Source organism: Nicotiana sylvestris, chromosome 2 (assembly GCF_000393655.2).
Source record: "Nicotiana sylvestris chromosome 2, ASM39365v2, whole genome shotgun sequence".
Lineage (NCBI taxonomy): Eukaryota > Viridiplantae > Streptophyta > Magnoliopsida > Solanales > Solanaceae > Nicotiana > Nicotiana sylvestris.
The window spans coordinates 153,555,940-153,580,201 of NC_091058.1; positions in this window are offsets into that span (position 1 = coordinate 153,555,940).

Sequence of the window (24,262 nt, forward strand, 5' to 3'; positions counted from 1 at the left end):
TTATGGTGTCAAATCAAGGAATCGAGATCAACCCCGATAAAATCAAGGCAATTGAAGACATCACAATCGTGGACATCGTTAATGCCATACAAAGGTTAACAAGGTGGGTAGCCGTTTTAGGCCGATTCATCTCGAGGTCTTCAGATTGAAGTCACAGGTTCTTCTCACTACTCAAAACGAAGAACAATTTCATTTGGACCCCGGAATGCCAACGGGCATTGGAAGATTTAAAGCGGTATCTTTCAAGTCCACCATTGCTTTATACTCCGAAAGCGGACGAGAAACTCTACTTATATATTTGCAGTCTCAGAGGTCGCGGTAAGTGGTGTCCTAGTTCGAGAAGATCAAGGTACGCAATTTCCTATTTACTATGTTAACCGAACTTTGGGTGAAGTAGAGACCCGGTACCTACACTTAGAAAAATTAGCGCTTTCTCTAATAAGCACCTCTACGAAATTAAAACCGTATTTTCAATGTCACCCAATTTGTGTTGTAACCACTTATCCCCTTCGCAACGTTTTGCACAAGCCCAAACCCTTGGGCTGACTGGTCAAATGGGTCATCGAAATCAGTGGGTACGATATCGAGTATCAACCTCGAACGGACATCAAGTCTCAAATCTTAGCAGACTTCGTGGCCAACTTTACACCAGCCCTCTTACCTGAGGTCAAAAAGGAACTATTGCTAAAATCGGGTACATCCTCAGGGGTGTGAACCTTTTTTACAGATGGTTCTTAAAATGGAAGGGGTCCGCTAGGCATCGTTTTGAAGCCACCCACAGGCGATACAATTAGACAATCTATAAAAAACCCTAAGTTGACTAACAATGAGGCCAAGTATGAGGCTATGATTGCAGGTCTCGAGCTGGCTAAAAGTTTGGGAGCAGAGGTCATCGAGGCCAGTGTGATTCCCAACTCGTGGTTAACCAAGTTAACAAAACCTTCTAGGTTCAAGAAGATCGAATACAGAGGTACTTGGAAAAATTGCAGGTATCCTTATATTGGTTCAAAGAATGGATCCTACATCATGTACCTCGAGAACAGAATGGTGAGGCCGATGCCCTTGCAAATTTGGGGTCATTAATCGAAGATGATGAAATTAGCTCGAGGACTATCGTACAGCTTTCAAAGTTAGTAGTAGAAGAAGGTCACGTCGAAATAAACTCCGGAAGCCTAACTTGGGATTGGAGGAACAAATATATCGATTATCTGAAAAATGGGAAACTTCTGTCGGACCCTAAGGAGTCGAGGGCTCTATGAACGAAAGTCGCACTATTCACATTGACCGAAGATGGAACATTGTACAAGAGGATGTTTGATGGGCCATTGGCAATGTGCTTGGGTCCGGGAGACATCGACTATGTCCTACGAGAAATTCATGAGAGTACTTACGAGAACTATTTTGGTGACGAATCACCGGTTCACAAAGTCATCAGAGCAGGGTATTATTGGGATAGTATGGAAAAAAATACTAAGGAGTTCGTTCAAAAATGCGACAAATGCTAAAGACATGCACCGATGATCTATCAGCCCAGAGAGCAGCTTCATTCAGTCCTATCCCCATGGTCGTTCATGAAATAGATATCGTCGGCCCTCTGCCATCGGCCCCAGTTAAAGCTAAGTTCATTTTATTTATGACTGGTTATTTCTCTAAATGGGCTGAAGCATAGGCTTTCGAGAAAGTCAGAGAGAAAGGAGTTATAGACTTCATCTGGTATCACATCGTATGCCGATTCGGGATACCTGCCGAGTTAGTGTGCGATAATGGAAAACAATTTATCGGCAGCAAAGTAACGAAGTTCCTCGAAGATCACAAAATAGAAAAGGATATTGTTGACGCCGTATCATCCTAGTGGGAACGGACAGGCCGAATCAACGAACAAGACCATCATTCAGAATCTAAAGAAAAGGTTGAACGACACTAAGGGGAAATAGAGACAAATTTTGCTTGAAGTCCTTTGGGCATATCGGACAACGAAAAAATCCAGTACGGGGGCAACGTCGTTCTCCTTAGTATATGGCACCGAAGCTCTTAACCCGGTTGAAGTTGGGGAACCAAGCATCGGGTTACAATACAAAATAGAAGAATTAAATCATGAGGCTATGAACACAAGCCTCGAATTGCTAGACGAAAATCGGGAGGCTGCCCTCGTTCCAATGGCCTCCTAGAAACAATGAATCGAAATATATTACAATCGAAGAGCCAATCTTCGACACTTTAAAGTAGGAGACTTAGTTCTGAGAAAAGTCATCCTCAACACTCGAGATCCAACGAGGGAAAACTCGCCCTAAATTGGGAAGGACCATATCAGGTCTTCGGTGTCATTGGAAAGGGATCTTACAAACTTGGCATGATGAACGGCGAACAATTGCCAAATAATTGGAGTATATCACTCCTCACACGATACTATTGCTAACGTATGACTTTCTCCCTTTTTACCTTTATATTTGATACTAACTTATTACAAGTGTTAGATCGAAGACATCGGGAAATTCTTCAACACAAAGACCTCAGGATTTAAAGCATGTGTTGCACTCTTTTTCACTTAGATCGATTTTTGTCCCAAATGGGTTTTTCTGGCGAGATTTTTAATGAGGCAACAATTATTTGTGTTACCTGGGGACAATTCAACAGTATTCGAGGCTTCTTTACAATCAAACTCGAATACTGGGGGGCATCACCCTCGGATGTTATGTTTTCAAGGAAGATACTCCGTGTCAACAAGGTCTCAACAGGAAAATTTTGTAAAGGTCCAAACGGTCAAATGAACCATGCCCATGTAGATTGCCCGAGCCCTAATGACAAAATATGTACGCATGAATGATCTATTGAAAGAAGTACTTTTTCCTTATCAGATGTTCCATGCCTTAGTAAAATTTCTACTTTATAATTTTGTACTTACGATATGCTACGAAAACCGGCTCAAGAGACAATCGCAACTAAAGCTCGAGCAATTAACCCCGTACTTTGGGACTGTCGTTCAAAAATCGACATGCTCGAATTATTAAACTTCGAAATCTTAAAACCTTAGAAAGGCAATACTTGATTTTAAAGGTCACGGCCACCCCACTCGGGGACTGATACTTCGAACAAGCTTGAAGTATAATTGAAAAACAAGCCCAATGGGAAAATATCAAGTTAAAAGGTACGGCCAAACTAACACGGTTCGGAGACGTCTGAATTCTATAATCCAACAGGCCTTCAAATATTTTCATAAAACCGGTTAGAAAAGGCTACCCTCGCCAAAGTTACAAAGGGTTTCGATAACATCAACCCTCAAAAACCTTAAGTGGTACCAAACTATTCGAACAAACTTATACTAAGGCATAACAACTTTCTATGTGACTTATGCTAAGGCATAACAACTTTCTATATGATTAAAACTTTTTAAGCCGAAAAAGGGAAAAAGCCACTCTTTTAAGTCCATATCGGCCCGATTCAAGAGCCTAAGGCGATTCACGTCGCAAACATTGTCCTATGATTCATCCATTACAGAAGGACAAACAGAGGCGTCGGGAGCTTAGTGATCGTCTTAGCATAAATACTGTTAAGCGTCCCTGGCATGATTAATCAAAATGGGTACGGAGTAGGGGCATTGTTGATTGCACCTGATGAATCACACACACCCATTGACATTAAGAGGAACTTTAAGGAACTAGGAGTAGGATCTTTGGTTGATCTGCCCTTTCCCCTCCTTTCTTTGTAGATTATTAGCCCCGGGGCACCTATGCCAAAAGCTCAGTGTGCAATTTGCATGTTTTTCGGAAAATACTGGAAAGAGTGGACAAGGAATTAAAATATCCCATGGTAGCGAGAAGAGAGACAGCGGATGGAATTGGAGAGAAAGGTGGAGCTTCACCAGGCCTTTAGTGATTATTTTTAAGAGAAAGTAGCAAAGACCTCTTTCTCTTCGGGAGCTTTTGTATACTTGGGCAAAGACGACTAACTTTGGAAGCAGAACATGAACCTATTTCCGCTATTCCAGGTTCTTATTGAGCGTAGCGAAATCAAGGTTGATGATTTTCATTAATGAATTTTTACAAGCAAAATGCCGCTGACAATGTGTTGAATTGGCAGGTTACCTGATGAAGACGCTAGGAAGGTACCAGCTGCCTACGTGTTGGCTTCCTAAGATGCTAACACAGGGTCTACTATTGCTACGGGAGCTTATTGGTGGAGCAAGAAGAGCGGAGATGGAGATATAGGCTAGCTAAATGCCCTCAAATCATAGGTTCCCAATTTTAAAGCAATTCCTGCCAAGATGACGGATCCTGCCGTAGGTGCCCTACATGAGCTTTGGGTAACCAAATATGAACTGGTACCATAGGCACTTTGACGGCGAAAGAGGAGAAAGCAGCAAGCAATAAAAAGCTTTAACTAAAGAAGGCTGATTCCCCTAAGCAATTAAAGGGCTTGGGCGACCCCTTCCCCTTCCTCTTTTTTTCGTTTCATGCATGGACCTTAACTTAGCGAACTTAGTAAAGTAGAAATCATTAGCTGTCAATTGTTCATAGTATTCAAGGCTAGTCCCAAGAAACCAAGCTAAATGGCTATCCTGATAAGAAGATGAAGCCTCATCGGGCCAAAAATGAAAGCAATCGAAGGAAGGGGTAGAGCATGTTCTATTTTGGACATTATATTGTTGAGTTCGAGGACCCGCTCTCGCTTAACCGAAACCTAAGGGTTTTTTCTACTCTGAGTTTGAGCAAGTACTCACTCAATTATAGAGACTATAGCAATCCGATTTCAACAAAACATTTGCAAGGCAACGAAGTAAGTCAATATTCTCACAAGATCTAAAGTATATCAGAATTATCATAAGGCGAAAGCAAAACAGAGTTTTCACAAAATAGAAATCAGAGACAAATCGGAAAGAAAAGGGGCCTTTTATATATACAAAAGTATTTACAAAGACCACTCAGCGTCTTGCACAAAAAATCCAAAAAAGAAGAAAAAATTATAAGTGCCTAATCTTCCCCGGGAGCTTCATCTTCATCTTCTCCGCTCTCGGATCCGCTTGCGCTTTTGGAGTCATCATCATCAGAGAGCAAAGTTTTGGCTTCGGCCTCTAGCACTTTCGCATTCTCGATATCGGCAATAAGGTCAAAACCACGAACATGAGTTTCTTCGAGAGTCTCTCTCCGAGACTGGCATTTGGCATGCTCGGCAACGTAGAATGATTGAACTTGAGTAGCATCGGAAATTTCCTTTGCTCTGGCGTTAGCGGCTTCATCATCAGCTCGGTAGACGGCCACGACCGCCTTCGCGTCAGCCTTTACTCTTTCTGCTTCAGATGTAGCCTTCGCAAGCTTAGCATCCAACAGAACCTCGAGCTCCTCAATTTTCTTGGCTCGGGCCAAGCTCTCTTCCTTCATGCCTTAGAGTTGACGTTCGGCCAAAGATAGTTGGGCCCGAGCAGTGTCTTTCTCCGAGGTAAGGCGGTCCATGTTTTATTTCCACCCCAAGGTCTCTGCCTCCTTCATCTTGGCCTCCTCACGAAGTTGCTCGATCTTTTCGGCCTTCTGCTGAACCTGCAAGATTGAAGTGTTAGTCTTCGTCTTCAGATTAATAAAACGAGCTTCCAAAAATCGCATTACCTGCTCAATCAAGTCGGTTTGCCCTTTATGAGCTATTGCCAATTCAGCTCTAAGGCCCTTGACCTCCTCTTCTGTTTGCTCAATGAGGAGTTTTAGGTCATCTCTCTCCTTTGTAAGCTTTTTAATATCGGCCTCACACCGGTCCATCTCTACTTGGGATTTAGAAAACGCTTCCTGATGAAGCATCAAAGCCTATGAAGAAAGAAAGGAAATATGACAAGAAGAAATAAAAGACAAAGATAATATTAGCAAAGAGAGCTAAGGCTTACCTGACTTAGAAGTCAATGGGCTTCATCAAAGATACTCGATGCATCACCCAGATCGGAAGCCTCTTCGAACCTCGTGAGGTAGCCATGGAAAAGGTCTTCCCCTTCGTGGGCCGTTCCCACATCGGGGGTCACCATGCCCTGGGCATCCTGAATTCTCCCCTCAGAGAATGAAGGGAGGGACGGTGAATCATCAACATTTATTGCCCCAGGCAGATTACTTGGGGAGTTCTCTTCGTTTTGAAGGGCCTCAGAACTGGCCCGTTTAGTTACGTCCACCGATCGCCCATCATGGCGAGAGACATCTTCGGCCTCTGATGACTCGGGGACTTTTCCTGAGCCACCCTTCGGCACCAAGCTGAACTTCTTCGACCGTCATCGACTCAGCGGCCTTTGGGACCTCGGTACTCCTCTTTCGAGCCACCAGCTCGTAGTCAGCATCTTTTTTTCCTCTTCCTCATCTCATAACTTCTAAACTACATCCGCAAGCAGGGCGGCGGTATCTTTCGTCGACCTGTGAGCTATGCTCTTCTTAGGCTTTGGAGTATCGGAAGGCGAGACTCTTTGTCTCTTCTACTCTTTTGACGGCTTCAGAACCTCCTCTTCCCTAGGCGGAGGTGGCCTCATGATAGCATTGTCTCCAAGCTTGTATGAAAAGAAATCAAGTAGAGATAGAAAAAGAGACATTTCAGAGAAGAGCTTCAAACACATGAAAAGAAACTTACCATGATTTTCGGCCCCTTGCCAAATCACGCCACGAGGGCTCGGCTTATGAAGAAGTCGATGCCAATTTCTGAACCCATCCCTCGAGGTTCAGAATTGAACCAGGTACCCAAGAGATCTCTGCATCGAAAGGAAGGAACATCAATAAGAAAAATTGCAAAAGAAACGAAACAGTAAACGGAGGTCAAGGGCGAGGTTTGTACTTACGTTTTATGTTCCACTCTTCGGGGAATGGCATCTTCTCAGCCGAGATTATGTCAGAAGTCTTCACTCAGATAAATTGGCCCATCCATTCTCGGTCCTTGTCCTTATCAATGCTCGAGAACAGCACTTTGGTAGCACCAACACTGAAGCCTTATTAACCTACCTCGATAAAGACAGGAGTTGTACAGTCTGATGAGATGGTTGAGGGTAAAAGGAATCCCTTCGACCTTGCTCATGAAGAATCGAAGCAAAATGATGATACGCCATAAAGAAGGATGGATCTGGCCTAGGGTTATTCGGTACTGTCGGCAGAAGTCGAGGATAACCGGATCGACGGACCTAGCGTAAAAGGGTAAGTGTAAACACTTAAGAACCCTTATACGTATGTAGTAATGTCCTCTTTAGGGGTCGGAATCACCACCTCCTTATTTTCCCAATTGCAATCTTTTTTCAACTGCTCAAGATCGCCCTCACTTATCGAACATATGTATTTCGACATTGGCTCACATCGACCAGGTACCGACGAGGGTTTATCAACTTTAAAGCCGAAAGTTAGATCGCATGACCTAGGAACACACTCTTCGATGCGTGGCTCCATCGGCATTTTATCGTCGGCCGGTCGCGATATAGAGGCTTTTTCTTTTTGAGGAACGTTTTTCGATGTTTTCGCCATTTTTATACAAGTTCAGAGAAAGAAGAAGATAAAACTTGTTGTTTGATGAGAAGGTTGGCAAACGAGATTTGAAGAATTGAAAAACTTGAAGGGAGAATAAGTGCTTTGAAGATTAGAAGAGATTTTGGAAGTAAAGTTTGAGAAAATTATTGAAGATGATCTATTTATAATATTTGCTATGACGGTTCAAAAGCATTAGTGGTCGACCATCAACTGGCACTAATTAATGATCTTGGGAACTGTGGAGATGCGACGCTTTAGTCACCTCCGTCGTTTACGTCATGAGGGTGACGTCATAATTGGTCGAGGTACAAAATCGAAGGCTCAGTTCGTTTCTTCTCATTACACTCCAAGAAACGAGGGGGCTATCTGTATACGGTTAAGATCGGGCTCGCCCGATCCTGCTATTTAATCGAGACCAGGGGATCATGTTGGGGGTCGGCCTCGTAAGGGATCGGGCCAGAGTACAAAGACGGGGTGTCAAGTTCAAGAATAGAGGTGCCCATCGAGATCGAGACTAAGTATGGCCAACTTCGAGTGAAGTACAATAACGGAAAGGCGAGATATCCCTAACCGGTCGGAGATCACGGTGAAAATCCCGGAACAGATTAAATCAAGGGCAGTTGTTCGTACCAATCATGGGATTTACTTTCATTATAGAATTGTACCATAACTAGGACTCATCTGCTATATAAAGAGGGCCCTAGTCATTTTCTAGCCTACTTACATTCACACAAATAAAAGGAATATCATATTCTCTCTTTAATTCACGTCCTCTTGTTCATCAATTTGCTGCTTTTTAACTGTTCTAGCTCTACTAGCTCGAGGGTATTCCAACTCGAGGGCATTGTTAAACACTGGTTCGCTTTACATTGTTGTCAATTTCCACTGCTTATCTTCATGTTTCTCAATTGATATTAAGTGAAATCACGTATCCTTAAAACCACATTAATTGTTTCTTAATTTTTAGGGTAAACACTCTTAATCACTAACAACGACCATATAAGTTCTAACAACAAAGGCGAATCAAGAATTTGAAGCTTATGAGTTCCTACATCGACTTCAAGTAAATTTGCAATAATAACTGATGATATATTTTTTTAGATATCATATGGAATTCTTAATATATAAACAGAATTAGAGCAAAAGCTATTGGATTCTCTGTGAACCCGTATGTCGTACTATAGATCCGCCCCTATCTAACCATAAGTCAATAATTTCAGAGCAACTAACACAACATTAATTATATAAAGGGTACGCTGTTATGTGCTTAATCACTTTTCGGGGGGGGGGGGGGGTTGTTTGGAGGAAGGTCAATTTCATACAGACTGAAATCTTGATAGGACCCCAAATGGATATCCTTTTGGTGGTTACGCTAGCAGGTGCAAAATGGCTTAGTTACTTTTCATTATAAAACTCTGTATTTCGCACATGTTAGAAGGGGCATATGCAAGTATGGAGCTGCGGGCGCGTCTGCACTTATGCTCATGCATTCGACATCTATATGAATAGTTTTACAACAAAAATTCAAAAAAGTCATACTCCCTTCGTTCCAGTTTATGTGAACCTATTTCCTTTTTGGTCTGTTCAATAAGGAATGGTCATTTTCTATATTTGAAAATAATTTAGTTTAAACTCTCAATTCTACTCTTAGTGAGAAGCTTTTATAACCACACAAATATCCCTTTTTAATTTGTTTAGGACCACAAATTTTAAAGTCTTTATTTTTTCTTAAACTACGTATCCGATCCAACGTGTACACATAAATTGAAATAGAAAGAGTACTTCTAAGAACAATTGATAGAAAAGTCTCGTCACTGGACACGTGCGCATTTTGCTACTTCATAAATTCCACGTCAGAAATTTAAAAGATGCTACCGTGCAGCCTGTATGTAGGAACTTTTACGACCTATATGTTAACAAATGAAAGACATTCAAAAAACAGTTTAATGAAACTAAAAGAAAAAAAAAAGGATCGAATGGTTCTGCCTGAAATAGCGTGGACATCGGTCGGTTCGATTCGATTATGAATATTATCGGTTTAGTGTATTGGTATTGATTTACAAATATGATAAACCGATTATCGAACCGATAAGATATCGGTTATCGATTATCGATTATTAGTTAATCGGTTATCGATCATTATTAGTTCGGTTATCGGTTTACCCGATAAGATAACTCAATCTAGAGTTAAAGCAAAAAAAGAAAAGACAATTTACGGAGTTAAGCAAACAACAGAAGAATTCACATATAGTATACTAATTTCTACGTTCTGGCCACAACTAATATTTGAAGCATGCTTCATTTTGACAAATTCAAACAATTTGACAACATTTGCTGCTTCTTCTATACAACACATCATTATTATTATTATCGTTGATAAATTTTCTATATTGCACTATCACTACATATTTTCTCAATAATTACAGTCTTTCTGCATAAATTAAGCTCAACGACGAGATCACAAAAAAAGCAAAAACTAGACAGCGTCTGCATAAATAATATTTTTTTGATTTCTTGCTAAATCATAATCAAGAGATCAGTGTCTAGATGTACAAGATAGGATTGGGAGCCAAACTAACTACTAATAACATGAATCCCAACTGAGGAAAAAAAATGGACCAAAAATACACAAGTCGAAAGAAACAAAAAAAACAAAACGATAATTATCCTAAAACCCAAATCCCTAAGGTATAAAACCAGTCAGAAACTAAAGCCAAGTAAAGACACTTGCCTAGCTACAAGTTTCTTGTCGGATACAGTGACTAGTTTAGCACAAAATAAAGAATCGAAAACAATCAAAAATCCTATATTTTTATTATAAAAATCTACTGTAAAACTCAAAAGAAAGGAATGAAATTTGTTCTTAAAAAAGAAGTAATTAAATTTTCAATTTTGAAATACAAACTTACGGTTCTTACTCTAAGATTCTAAGGATTTGGATGTGCTTTGAATTTTGAAGAAGAAGTGATGAAGAATTGAATAAGAGTCTGAAGAGTGACATCCGGCTGGAAAAATTAGGAGAAAAAGAGAGAATGAAGCCCTAGGTGTATTTATATACTTAAGGGTAAAATCGTAATTTTATTAAATCTTATTGGGTTATCGGTTAATCCGTTAAGAAAACTGAGGAAACAGAGGCTCGAAACAATAATCCAATAGTAAAAAAATATTAAATCGGTACCGAACCGTTAACCCAATAACCCGATACTGATACCTCAATAAGATTTTTTCGGTTTGGACTATCGGTTATACCCGATATATGCCCAGCCCCAGCCTGAAGTATGTAATTTTCTAGAGCTGGACGATCCTTACTTTAATCGTTTTATTTTTTTGGTTCCTTTAAGTATTTATTTTAAATGACTTTAGTTTAAAATATGGGCAGTTAAGATTTTTATACTGTGAAATTACCTTTTATTTTTCTGATTTGTAATCTAAAGAGTGGCAAATTACTGACGTGGTGAGTGACATGTAATTGACTTTTCAAATTATTTGTATTTTCCATGCAATTCAAACGTATTTCTGTTGCTTTAAGTTTTACTTGACAACATTTAATTTTATATATAATGGCAAAATTTTAATGACTATACGTGAATAATATATATATATATATATATATATATATATATATATATATATATATATATATATATATATTACATGAAGTGGCGGATCTAGAGTAGAAGATACAGGTTCAATGGAACCTAGTAGCTTTTGCGCAGACATTATATATGTATTAAAAAATTCACTAAATATCTATAAATATTTGATTGTAAATCCAATTATTATTATATATTAACTTAAAGTCGTTATTGAAACCCATAAAATTTAAATCCTAGATCCGTCTCTGATTGGATGCTTGACAACGTTCTTCCGTTCAGACCATGCATATACTCTCTTTAGCTCTCCGAATAATGAGTGCGGTGATAATTTAGCAGCCATTCATGACTTATAATTTCAACTTTTATGGATTTAACTTTAAATTTTTTAATATTAAAGCTCATTATGTTCAATTTATATAAACGTATTTCTTTTTTAGTATGTACTAAAAAGAAAAAATTATTTTCATATTTAGAAATAGTTTACTTTTATGTGATTTATAGCCACACAAAATATATGAGTCTCATCTTATGTCACAAGTTCAAAAAATTCTATTTTTTTTAAACTTTGTGCCATGTCAGATATGTATGCACGTAAATTAAAACGGATAGAGTATTATTTAATATAATTTTATTAAATTTTTACAAATAAATTTATTGTGTATGGAAAATAAATAAACCTAAATCCACAAGGCTGCATTCCCGAAAACTCAATGGGGTGGTGGGTCAATGGGTGGGTAGCACGAAAACTCAATGAGGTGAATGATGCGGTCCGCCGCATGATCGTGGCGGAGGTCACACCCTCCCATGTCCACATCTTAGACCCGCCGCCCGATAAACCAGCTTCACTCCTCTTTGGCTTCAGCTTTTACTGTTGTTTACATTTATACTAATTTAATTCACCATACAAACGAAATGCTGTGAGTGTGATAAAAGTAAATTTAACTATTATATAAATTTTGGGAAGCAAAAAAATATTAAATACCCGAATAATAGAGTGACACGTGGAATCGGGATAGACGAAAGGCGAAGTAAATGGGAACCAAGACCGAGGACAGCAGCTTCGGTTAGCACCGGGCAGATCCCGAATGGAACATTACTAACGAGGACAAATGAATATTTGTCACCCGATGACATTCAATGAAGAATATTCCTCAATATTAAATGTATAATCCGTTACAGAGAATTTTGGCATTCATAACTTGTCGTTATATGTTCGTCATTAGCCCCCATGATTGTTATTTAAGAGGGGCTTGATCATGCGACCTTATTCCCTAGATGTAATTATAAATAGTGACTTCAACAACCATTGTAAGTAAGGGTATTCATAAAAACTCGAAAAAGGGAACCAAACCGACCAAAAATTGATATATTTAAGGTTTGGTTTGATTTTGGATTTTAAATTTTAAAAACCGATCAAATTTGGTTTGATTTTGGTTTAATAAAAAATAACCGAAAAAATTGAATCAAACCGACTATAGAAGTAGCTATTTATATTTATTATTACACCTATATATATGTGTATATTTTTATATAAAGTTTCTAAAATTTTATGGTACATATTAGTTGTTTGTATATTTAGTCTAGTCAGTTGCAATTACAATAATCTAATTTTTGCCTTTACATTCTAGTTTGATTGATAGTTTTCTTTTGCTATGTAAAAGAATTTATTTCATGTAAAAAATAATCGATTTTAGTTAAGTACTATAATTATTCATCACTATTTGATTCAATATCATCAATATATCTTAGTAAATGATAGACTTCTCAAAGAGTAACTGGTTTGATAGTGTTACGTTGAAAATGTAATCGCCGGAATATGTGTTTGGTAGTGTATGCCTCATATTTAAGAAAAAAAGTCCGATAAACAATCGAAAAACTGAAAAACCAACAAAAATCAAATCGATAAAAAACCGACTTAATTGGTTTGGTTTGGTTCCTGTAACGATCCGGCCGTTCGTTTTGAGTACTTTAGCCCCGATTTCCTAATTTATTTTTCCTCTATGTTATATTGTGATTATGTGACTTGTCGGGGTATTTGATTTTGATTTCGGGTGAATTTCGAAGTGAAATGGGACACATAATCCATAAGTTGGAGGTTTAAGTTGCAAGAGTTGACTCTAGTTTGACTTGAGTTAAGATGACTCTGGAATGGAGTTTTGATAGTTCCAATAGCTCCGTATGGTGATTTAGGTTTTAGGAGCGTGTCCGGATATTGATTAGGAGGTCCGTAGATCGTTTCGGCATGAATTGGCGAAAGTTGAAAAATGGAAGATGTTGGAAAGTTTGACCGGGAGTTGACTTTATTAATATCGGGGACAGATCCTGATTCTAGAAGTTGGAGTATATCCGTTATGTGTTTTGGAACTTGCTGGTATATTTGGACGGTGCCCCGGGTGGGAAACGGATTGAATTCGGGTCGAAATTTGGACTTGTGTGAATATCAGAAGTTACCAGCCTTCTGGTGTCATCGCACCAGCAGAGGGATTGGCCGCAGGTGCGGACTCGCAAAAGCGAGCTTTGGATCGCAGATGCGGAGCTGGCCATGCCCAACTGGGGTCGCAGAAGCGGGATGGTCTCCGCAGAAGCGAACTCGCTTTTGCGATGAGAGGAAGCTGAGGCGCGGGCTGGTTCGCATGTGTGACGTAGTCGCCGTAGGTGCGCATGCGCAGGTGCGGCCTTGTTCTTGCAGAAGCAGAGGGTGCTGAGCTTAGTCATGACTGCACCTGCGATGGTAATTCCGCAGATACGGAGCAACAGATTCGGTAGCTGGGTCACATGTGCGAGTTACCTGGGCAAAAAAGGGGAAATTTCGAGGGTTTGATTCATAACTCATTTTTGAACTTAGGGAGCTCGGTGGGAGGCAATATTTCGAGGGTTCTTCAAGGAAAACTTTGGGGGTAAGGAATCCTAACTCTATTTTGGTTAATTTACATGAATCTATTGATAATTTCATCATTTAATTAGTGTTTTGGAGTTAATAATTTGGAGAAAATGTGAGAAACTCCTCAGGCTCTATTATGAGGATTTGAAAGGCGAGTTAAGGTTAGATTTGACTAATTCTTATATGGTTGGACTCGTTATCGAATGGGTGTTCGATTTTGTAATTTTGGTCGAGTTACGAGGCGCGGGCCTGTGTTGACTTTTTAGGTTGGTTTTTCAATTCTTTGCAAAGATCATAATTTCATGGTTGAATTAGTTTCCTATAGTTATATTTATAGTATGAAATTATTTTGTCTAGATTCGAGCGAGCCGTTGGGAGTTGGATAATCGAGGGAAAGGCCTTCTAGTGGATTGATTTAGCGTGGTTTGAGGTAAGTGACTTGCCTAACCTTATGTGGGGGAATTACCCCCTAGGATTGGTGTTATTTGTGGTAATTGTGATGTGTAAAAGCCCTGTACACAAGGTGACGAGTGTGTACACCGGCTAAATATGAAAATTATTATTTTTAGCTATGTAGATTCCTTTCATGCCTTAATTGAGTTACCTTAGCATGTTATATTCATCATTTTAGTCTAATTTCACATGTATACTTGTCTTATTTCTTACTTGCTAATTGCTCTACATGTTTAGTTGAAGTTCTTGTTTCCCTTATTCTATATCCATTATTTAATTGTTGAACTCTTTACTTGAAATTGCTATTATTGGAATATCTTGTTGTTAAAATTGGTATTGGGTTGCAAAGGTAGTGAGTTTTATTGAGGCAAAGTATTAAGTAGTGAAACATCATTCTATTGAGTTATTCTTCCAGTTGTTAATGTTGAGACTTTGTGTACATTGTGATTGAGAAGTGGGCTCTTTATTGTGAAATTCTGTTACTGTTTGATTTCTCTGGCAAGTTGTGATGTTGGGCACTTGAGGTGTGATTTGTGATACGTTGTGATATTGATATGCATGCGGTGGTATAAGATTTGGGTATTGAAACGCATGTGGTGAGATAAGGTGGGCTTGATACGCATGGCTAGTAGGGGAACTACTAGAAGCCATGCGGTGTGATAAGGTGGCTAAAACGCGGGATGCTATTTCAGAAAAAATAATTTTCAAAAACTAAATGTAAAGGCTCTCGCGGTGATATAAGAAAGATTGTGAATTATTTTATGATTTAGGGCTACTAGGAGGTACCTCGGTAGTGACCTTTGTTGTTCTTTCTCTATTTATTGTACTTGTTTTTGGTTGTTTGTTTCCTTAATATATCAAATCCTTATTTTTTCCCCGTGATGTATTATTTGCACTGATTTTGTGTAGTTAACTCTCGATATACTCTTTACTTGTTTCATTTCTTTTGTCATTATTATTATATTGTTAAATCTTTCATCCTGTTTCTTATTATTTCAGTAGGGCCTTGACCTGACCTCGTCACTACTCTACCGAGGGTAGGCTTGACACTTACTGGATACTGTTGTGTTGTACTCATGCTATGCTTCTACATATCTTTTTGTACAGATCCAGGTACATCTTACCAGTCCAGACATCAGTGATTTGAGTACGAGCGTGAAGACTTCAAAGTATACCTGCCAGCGTCCGCAGGTCTCGAAGTCTCCCTTCTATCCTGGTTTCCTTATTTCATTACCCTGTTATAGACAGTAATGTATAGGATTGTTCAGTACTATTACTTAGAGCGTGTAACTTATATTTCACCGGGTTTTGGAAGTTGTACATATTGAGTTACAGATTTTATTTTATGTAGTTGTTGAAGTTTTAAGACTTTTATTTATTATTTCAATTATTTCGCATGTTGATAGGCTTAACTAGTCTTAGAGACAAGGTACCGTTACGACATCCTACGGAGAGAAATTGGGGTCGTGACAAGTTCCGATATTTTAAGAACCGACTTACTTGGTTTGATTTTTTAAAGGGAAAAATCGATCCAAACCGAACCTTGAACACCCTAATTGGAAGGCACGAAAATTCTGACAAACTTATGCTACACATTATTCTAAGCTCAATAATACTTTATTTTCTGTCTATCAATATTCTTATTGCTGTCTTTGGAAGCCTTGTCTTATCTCGATATAACCGCTAAGTCTTACATTTTATTTAATTTATTTATCATTTTGGGATCATATTGATTCGCTTATCTATAATTTAGCCACACAGGTTCATGTTAGGCAATATACATGACACGTACATGAGGTGACTCCTGATGATGCCGAAGATGAGCACATTGCGAAAACAGTAAGGATCTTAAGAGAACAACAAAAGACCATCATGGGCCATCTCTTATGGCAAGACTAAGCCATGACGGAATTGTGGGAAGCGTTGTCATGTGCTTCCAACAATGCGAATGGAACATGTCCAGTTCCTTCCCGTGCTCCCACAAATCAAATAGCGCAAAGGGTTGATAACAACACCCCGAGGCGTGAGGTCGGTTTCGATGGTGCTGGGGGTACGACAGCGGGTCTAGTAACAACAACGGGAATGATCCCTTTAAAACCGAGCTCATGCGGTTTATAAGGGAAATAAACGGCTGAATGAACCAAATTTCAGGTGCACCTCCAATATTTAAGGGACCAGACTCAAAGAAATACATCCAATTGTCATTCAAACCAAGTGCAACACTAGAATTAATCCTGAAGAGGTTCAAAATGCCAGACGTACCAAAATATAATGGGTCCTTGGATCCTCAAGAGCACATCACTACCTACACAACAACGGTGAAAGGAAATGTCTTAGCTCCGCACGGTATTGAGTTGATCCTGCTGAAGTAGTTCGGGGAAACCCTTACGAAGGGGGCCCTAATATGGTATTCACTTTTACCAAAGCACTCAATAGTTTCCTTTGATATGTTCGTGGATTCTTTCATCAAGTCTCATGCTAGGGCTAGGAAGGTACAAGCCCGAAAGGTTGACATATTTAGAACTGCGCAAGGAGAATCCAAATTATTGCGAGAGTTTATGACTAGGTTTCATAAGGAAAGGATGCTGCTACCCGCCATGCCAGATGAATGGGCAACTGAGGCAATTACTGGGTTGAACCCGAGGAGCTTCGACGCTTCCCGAGCACTGAAAGAAAGTCTGCTCGAGTTCTAGGCAACTATATAGGCATATGTCCACAACCGCAACGAATCAAAGATAAGAATAGAAGACGACAAACTCGGTTTCCCAACATCAGCCAAGGGTTGGGATTGAGATAAGAACAAGGACAAGTTGAAGGACGATTTTGACGTAGATCGACGATCTTCTAAGGGTCAATTTTTGTCATACGAAAGGGCCGAAGGACGCGGCAGATATTTCCAATCGATAGACAATTTCGCTATCGATAAGAGAACTGACCATGGCCGGAATAACATATCATTGCAGGACGAAGAGATATCATGCTCCAGGGTTTCCACCTACCCAAGACTGTCCAAGTATAATTTCAATGTTAGTGTGGTGGAGTTGGTATCAACGATGAGGAACATTAAGGAAGCATGGTTTCCGAGGCCGATGAGACCCGATCCCAGTTAGAGGGATCCTAATCTATGGTGTCAGTATCATGGGACTAACGACTACCGGACTTGGGACTGCCGACATCTGCATGATGAGGTGACGACATTACTATAAAACAAACATCTTAGAGAGTTCTTACGCGATTGGGCGACAAATAACTACGGCCACAACCGGGATAACACAGAGCCCTCGAAGATAGGAGAAGATCCTCCTCAACTAATGATCAACATGATTTTTTTTGGGGGGGGGGGGACGACATTAATGGGGTAACCTTTTCGGAAGTAAAAAAGACAAATGTACCAGTGACTCATAGCAAGAGACTCCGGGAAGTCACTGAGGACGATATCACCTTCATAGAGGTGGACTCCTACTACCGCATAACGATGCCCTGATAGCTTCTCTTAATATTTTAGATTTTAAAATTGAATGTGTTTTGGTGGACCCAGGAATTTCAGCCAATATCATTCGATGAAGAGTGTTGGAACAAGCCAAGCTAACTGGAATCATCATTCCGACCATAAATCTCCTCACTGCATTCAACTTAGAAAGTGTGACAACTCGAGGGGAGATCTTGCTTCCCACAAATATCAAAGGGATCGTGAAGTCTACCTTGTTTGAAGTTGTAGACGGCGACATGGGTTACAACATTATTCTTGGCAGACCGTGGCTACATGAGATAAAGGATGTGCCATCAACATACCATCAACTTCTGAAATTCTCAACTCTAGAGGGAATTAAGCAAATAAAAGGGGACGACAAGGGAAATTAACGCGATCTCAGTTTAAGCACATGATTTTTGCCCTATGAAAGAATTACTCCCAAAAATTCAAAATAAAACAATTTTCCTTTGTGTGCAATTTTTGTTATTTTGTGGTATTTTTGTATAATTATTTGTATTTTTATGAGTGCATGTTTATTTATTTTAATTAATAAAAATATAAAATATATCACATTTTCATTTAGTATTTAATTAAGTTTGTTTTACAAAAATGAAAATCACAAAAAATAGGAATTTTTTGCATTGTTAGCATTTAATGTCAAAATATGCAATTTTGATTTAATTGGTGTTTAATTGTGTATGATAGTTGTTGTTAGGAGTTTAATTAGTATTTTTGGAGTTAATTTAGTTTGTAACTCAATTTAGAATTTTAGTTTTATCTAAAAAAAAATATAATAATAATAAGAAGAACAAACTCGGATTGGGCCAATTTTCGGAATTAAAAATAGGCCCAAAACACTTTTACCCAACCCAAAACAATACCAGGCCCAACCCATGACCCATACCCTACTTGGTCCATAACCCAAAGACCCCACCTATCTTACATTTCATAAAAAACAAACTAAAAAACCCTAAACCTAAACTAAACTCATCCGCCACCCCCTCTCTTCTTCTCCAAAACACTTAACCTAAAAGCCACCAGCTCCCCGCCACCCACTCACCATCCAGCAGCCATGGACAACTAAGGAAACCACCATTGCTGCGGCTGCTGCCCAGCTTCTCTCTTCAATCGCTGCTGCCTCCCCCCACGTCGATACACACACACGCACACACCTTCGAGCTCCATAATCGACATCCATGGCAGCAGCACTAACAACCCTCCACCACCTTCTCCTTCACGTCGATCACCACCCCACTTCCCCAACGTCTGTTCGGCTGCTCGCCTACGACGAACAGCAGTCTCACCACGACCCCACTGCTTCACGTCGGCTACTGCTTCACGTCGACCTAACGACCACTGCCACTGCTGCTCCCCGTCGTCCAGCTGCTACCGCTGCTGCTCCTTACCGACCCCACTGCCCCGTCGACCATGGCAGCAGCGAATCCAGCTGTTGCCGCTGCTACTCCTCACGACCTCCCTCGTCCTTCCATGCTAATCCGCCACAGTCCAAACGACCAGCTTCTGCTTCGTCCTTTTTCAACGCTCACAAACAGTCCGTTCGACCTCCAATAGTTCAAATCCGAGTTTCGACTTGGGTTCGTTCAAGTTTCAGATTTTTCTTTCAAGATTATTTAGTTCATTTGATCTATTTTCTGTTATGGTTTTTGGTTTTAAGTGTTGTTTGTAATCTTGTCTTGTTTATTCTATTTTTCGGATTATTGATTCTTTGTTTAAAGTGTTATTTTGTAATCTTGTCTTGTTCATTAGTTCTCCTTCTTCTTCAAGACCTTTTTATTTGGTCAAAGTTTTTCTTCTGTTTGTTTGAGTGTGCGTTATAAGCTACATTCGATTTGAACAACTTCGTCGAATAGTTAGTTTATGACTGCTTTGTTTGGACGAGTACAACCCGAATCTTTTCGTTGGTCTGTTTTGATGCTTGAATCATTTGTGTGAATTTGACTTAAGGATTGGTTGTAGCTGTGTAGTGATTTGGTGTAGTTGTAAATCAGAGAGGTTTAAATACAGATTGTTAAGAGTGAGGGCAAGGCAATAATAATAGGGGGTTTTCAGGGGTATTTTTGGGTGTTAAAAGATTTAAAATGTTTAGTGTTAGTAGTCTGCCAGTTGAATATTCAGTGTACAATTAAATTAATGAATTATTTAATGAAAAGGGAATTAGCAGTGCAGAATACACCCTGTCTGGTATCTTTAAGGGTGGGAAATCAGAAAATAAGAATGAGATTAATGATAAAAGTGTATAGATGCACATGTGAGGGAATATACAGGCTGAAAGTGAAAAACTTTGAATAAATAATGTTTAGTTCTAGCCTATAAATAGGAAGAGTTGATATAGAAAAGGGGACTGGAAATTTAGAGAAGAAAAATTTTCAGAACATAAAAGTGAGAAATAAGCTAATTTTTCAGAACTAAAAATCAGTCTTTGAGAGCTAAAAACTGAAAGTGAGGTCCTTTTCTTTACTACTGAAATCAGAACTTTGTTTCTGCCTCTGTGGATTGCGTTTAGTGCTACTGATTTTCAGTCAGGCTTTCCGGGGTTTTTCAGTTTGGTTCTGACCATTGTTACATTGGCTATTGCTGTTTTTTTTTTGTTGCTGTTATTGGCTGTGGGATTCTGTTGATGTGCTACTGATGTACATTGTTGCTCCTAACCTCTTTTCTCTCTTATTGTAATCTGAATTCCAGGTACACATTCGAATCTTGTAGTGATAAAGCTTTGAAGTTGAAATGCAACAATAAAATCCAACCGCTTCAATAAAGTAGATAGTAGACAATTTGGTTTATTTAGTTTTTTTTTCTTTCTCTCTTTGTGAATTGTTTTAATTATTTTTTTTATAATTGGACTGAAAAAGAAGGAATTGTATAAATGGTCATGCGCTGATATAACATGAACCTTTCAATTTTATTAGATTAATGGGGTAGATCATGGTAAGTAGCATATCTCTAGTTAGTTGTTTGTTTTCATGCATATATTCAAGTAGTCCACAAACGAGATAGAGTCCTTAGTCAAAACCCGATTAGTATTCCGTTTAGATGGTTAAAACTAATTTCCATTAATCCTCTTAAGTGATTATACTCTCATCAGTATTGACATTAATTCATGTTACAAACAATCTCGCATAGATAGATTGTGGACTTGATAAAAATAAGGTGGTTAGGTAGTGTCAACATTATAGTTCTAATAATAATAAAATAAATAAATAAATAAATAAAGGCCGTAGTCGATAATTTTATGTATTAATAATTAAGTATACTTACACTATTGTAGAGTAGTTTCAATAGGCATTTATTATAGTTAAATTGCGGATCCATTAGGGTTAATGAATTAGTCTATAGCTTTGATCATTTAGTTAACCTCACCACAGTTAAAAATGGCTAATTGTAGTAACGTTAGTCAATCTTGTATGTTTTTTATATACATAATTCCATTTTTAGTAATATTAGCTTATGGAATAAGGCGCGAAACAATTTTCCATTTTTTACAAGTTCGAGTACAATTTTTCGTTAGCATCTGTTGTAATCTATTAATTAAATAAGTTACGGTTTTTCCAGCATGTAATTAACCAGGATTTATTTTATTTAGAGACAAATAAAAAATAGAAATGTAGTTACTTTCCTTTTTTTAAAATAAAAAATAAAAAATAAAAAAATAAATGAGACGAGCTTCGTCAAATAAAAACAAAATAATAATAATAATAATAATAATAAAATAATAATAAAATTTGCAGGACCCTCAGTAAAGGTTTAAGATTTTTTAGAAGTCGGGAAGGGCCGTTTAGCGAATTTCACGGCCCTCCCAAAAGATAATAACGCGCTAGAATCTTTAAGCGCGACTTTAGTAAATTACATTCCTAAATATGGGTGGGCATTTTTATGCGGCCCGAATCCAAATCCTAAGACGTTGAATAGAGTGTGCCTAAGATTGCGGGTTCATTTGATGCGGCGCAATCCGAAAACATACTTTAAACGGCGTTCACTCTCTCGAATAAATATGTATATGTAAAAGCAATAAAAAGTAGAATCAGCAGATAGGTTATTCATGTAAAAATCAGATAATAGCTAAATGCAACAGTTGAGCGACCGTGCTAGAACCACGGAACTCGAGAATGCCTAACACCTTCTCCCAGGTTAACAGAATTCCTTATCCAGATTTCTGGTTCGCGGACTGTTAAACAGAGTCATTCTTTTCCTCGATTCGGATTAAATTGGTGACTTGGGACACCCTAAATCTCCCAAGTGGCGACTCTGAAATAAATAAACAAATCCCGTTTCGATTGTACTTTAATTGGAAAAACTCCTTCACCCCTCGCGGGGGCGGAAAAAGGAGGTGTGACAGCTCTGGCGACTCTGCTGGGGACTTAATAACCCAAAATCTCTGGTTCAGGGTTCAGAATTCGAGCTTGGAATAATTGTTGTATTCAGCTTTATCAGATTTTGTTACATGATCTGTGCATACTGTTCTAACTAACTGCTTTTACTGCTTTAATATTTTGTGAACTGTATATAAGCTGTGCCGAAACCCATCTCCTCTCTGAGTCTTCTGAATTGTGAAGAAGGGTGTACGGTGTACAACTTCTTTTCTGTCTAGTGTCAAGTCCCAATTTAGAACGAGGTTTGGATAAGTCGCAAAGCCGGTGAAGCTTCTGTATTCCCGGACTGTCGCCTCCTCCTCGGCTCGAGTTGTCCGCTCGGGTAAGCCAGGTCTAGAACAAACACCCAGGTTTTGAACCTAGAATAACTCAGCCTCATGCCAGATCCCTAGTAGGAACGCTTGTTTGCTTCATGTGCATTTTGACTTAGGGGACTCAACACAGGGGTTGGGTCCGTCTAGGGCTAGCAACCTGAAACGAAAAGACCATCCTGATGCATCCTAATTGTTTTTTGTGCATTTATTTGCTCGGGCCTGGATGTTGACCGGTTTTTGAATTTCGGGAATGTTAGAAAATTAAGAAAAAGAGAAAAATAGCAGTTGGAGAGTTAACTGATTGTTTTGAAAAAAACCAATGCCCAAGTACTGTCGGAACTCTAGAAAATAAAAAAAAAAGTTTTATTTTTAATGGTTTGTTTTACTAAACAAAAAAAGAGCAAAGGAAAATAGGAAAAAGAGAGTGTTTCATTTTTGGAAATTGTTTGCTGAAAAGAAAAGGAAAAAGAGTTGTTTTTGGTTCGAAAAATAGGCTGTTATATTGTTTATTAAAAAAAAGATTTTTTTTATTGGAAAATAGGTTGTCTGTTGAAAAAAAAAAAGAAAAAAAAGGGGTCTTGTTTTTTAAAAGTAGTTTCTTTTTTATATTTTTGCTTATGAAATGTCAAAAATAAAAATGAAAAAGTGTCCTATTTTAAAATAGTGCGGTTAATTCGCCCGAACTACGCTGGTTTGATTCTCACCGGATGTGAGATACATAGGCAACCCTCATCGGGTCCAACTTCCCTTTTACGAAATATAGTCCGAAAATGCCAAAATTTTAATAGTCGTCATAAATAAGTCGGGCGATGTCGTTTTTGTCGAAAATAGCCGAATGTTCTCTAAAGGAACACCGGAAGATTGACTTTGCATAAACGGCCACCTTGGGTCATTCTTTTTAGGATTTTGACCGGTAGACTACACAGCCTTAAAATCTTCGCTTCCGAAGTGCTGAAAGGCCGTGTTTGAAAATCAAGTTTTTATTTTTCCCAATTTGAAAACACACAAAACAACATATAAATAGTTTTATTTTTGAGTCGAATAAAAGTCTTTTTTCTTTCTTAATCAACTTAATAAATGTGCAGGATGAACACAAATCAAATCGAACCGTTCTCAATCTTTAGCAAGGTCCCTCTGTAGCTCCACATATGGTGGAATGATTTGGGAAATGATAGTAAAAAATAGTGGAAAGAATTTTGGGAGGCCTCGTCAGTCTGTTAGATATCAAGCCAAGGACGGACGTCATTGAAGCTTTAATACCATTCTGGGATCCAACCCGTAATGTATTCCGCTTTGCAGACTTTGAGCTTACACCTACATTAGAGGAGATTGCGGGTTATGCAGGTTTGGATGGAAAATTGAGGGGGCAATATTTGCTTTCTCCTAGACCAGTGTCTCCACATGGGTTTTTGAATTTGCTACACATTAGTCGGAAGGTGCAAGATGACGATTTGTCGAAAGGTTATTGTGCTCTTCAATTCTTATATCAGCGGTATGGTACTCCTCAGGGTTTCGAAGAACCGAACCTCGGACTAACTCATGGTGGGGACAGAAACAAGTGGGAGGCAAGACGTACTTTGGCATTCATAACAGCCTTCTTGGGAATCATGGTTTGTCCCCGCAAAGATAAGAAAATAGAGATAGGCCTTGTAGGGATGGCTGATGTTGCAATCAGAAAAACTAACAGTACTG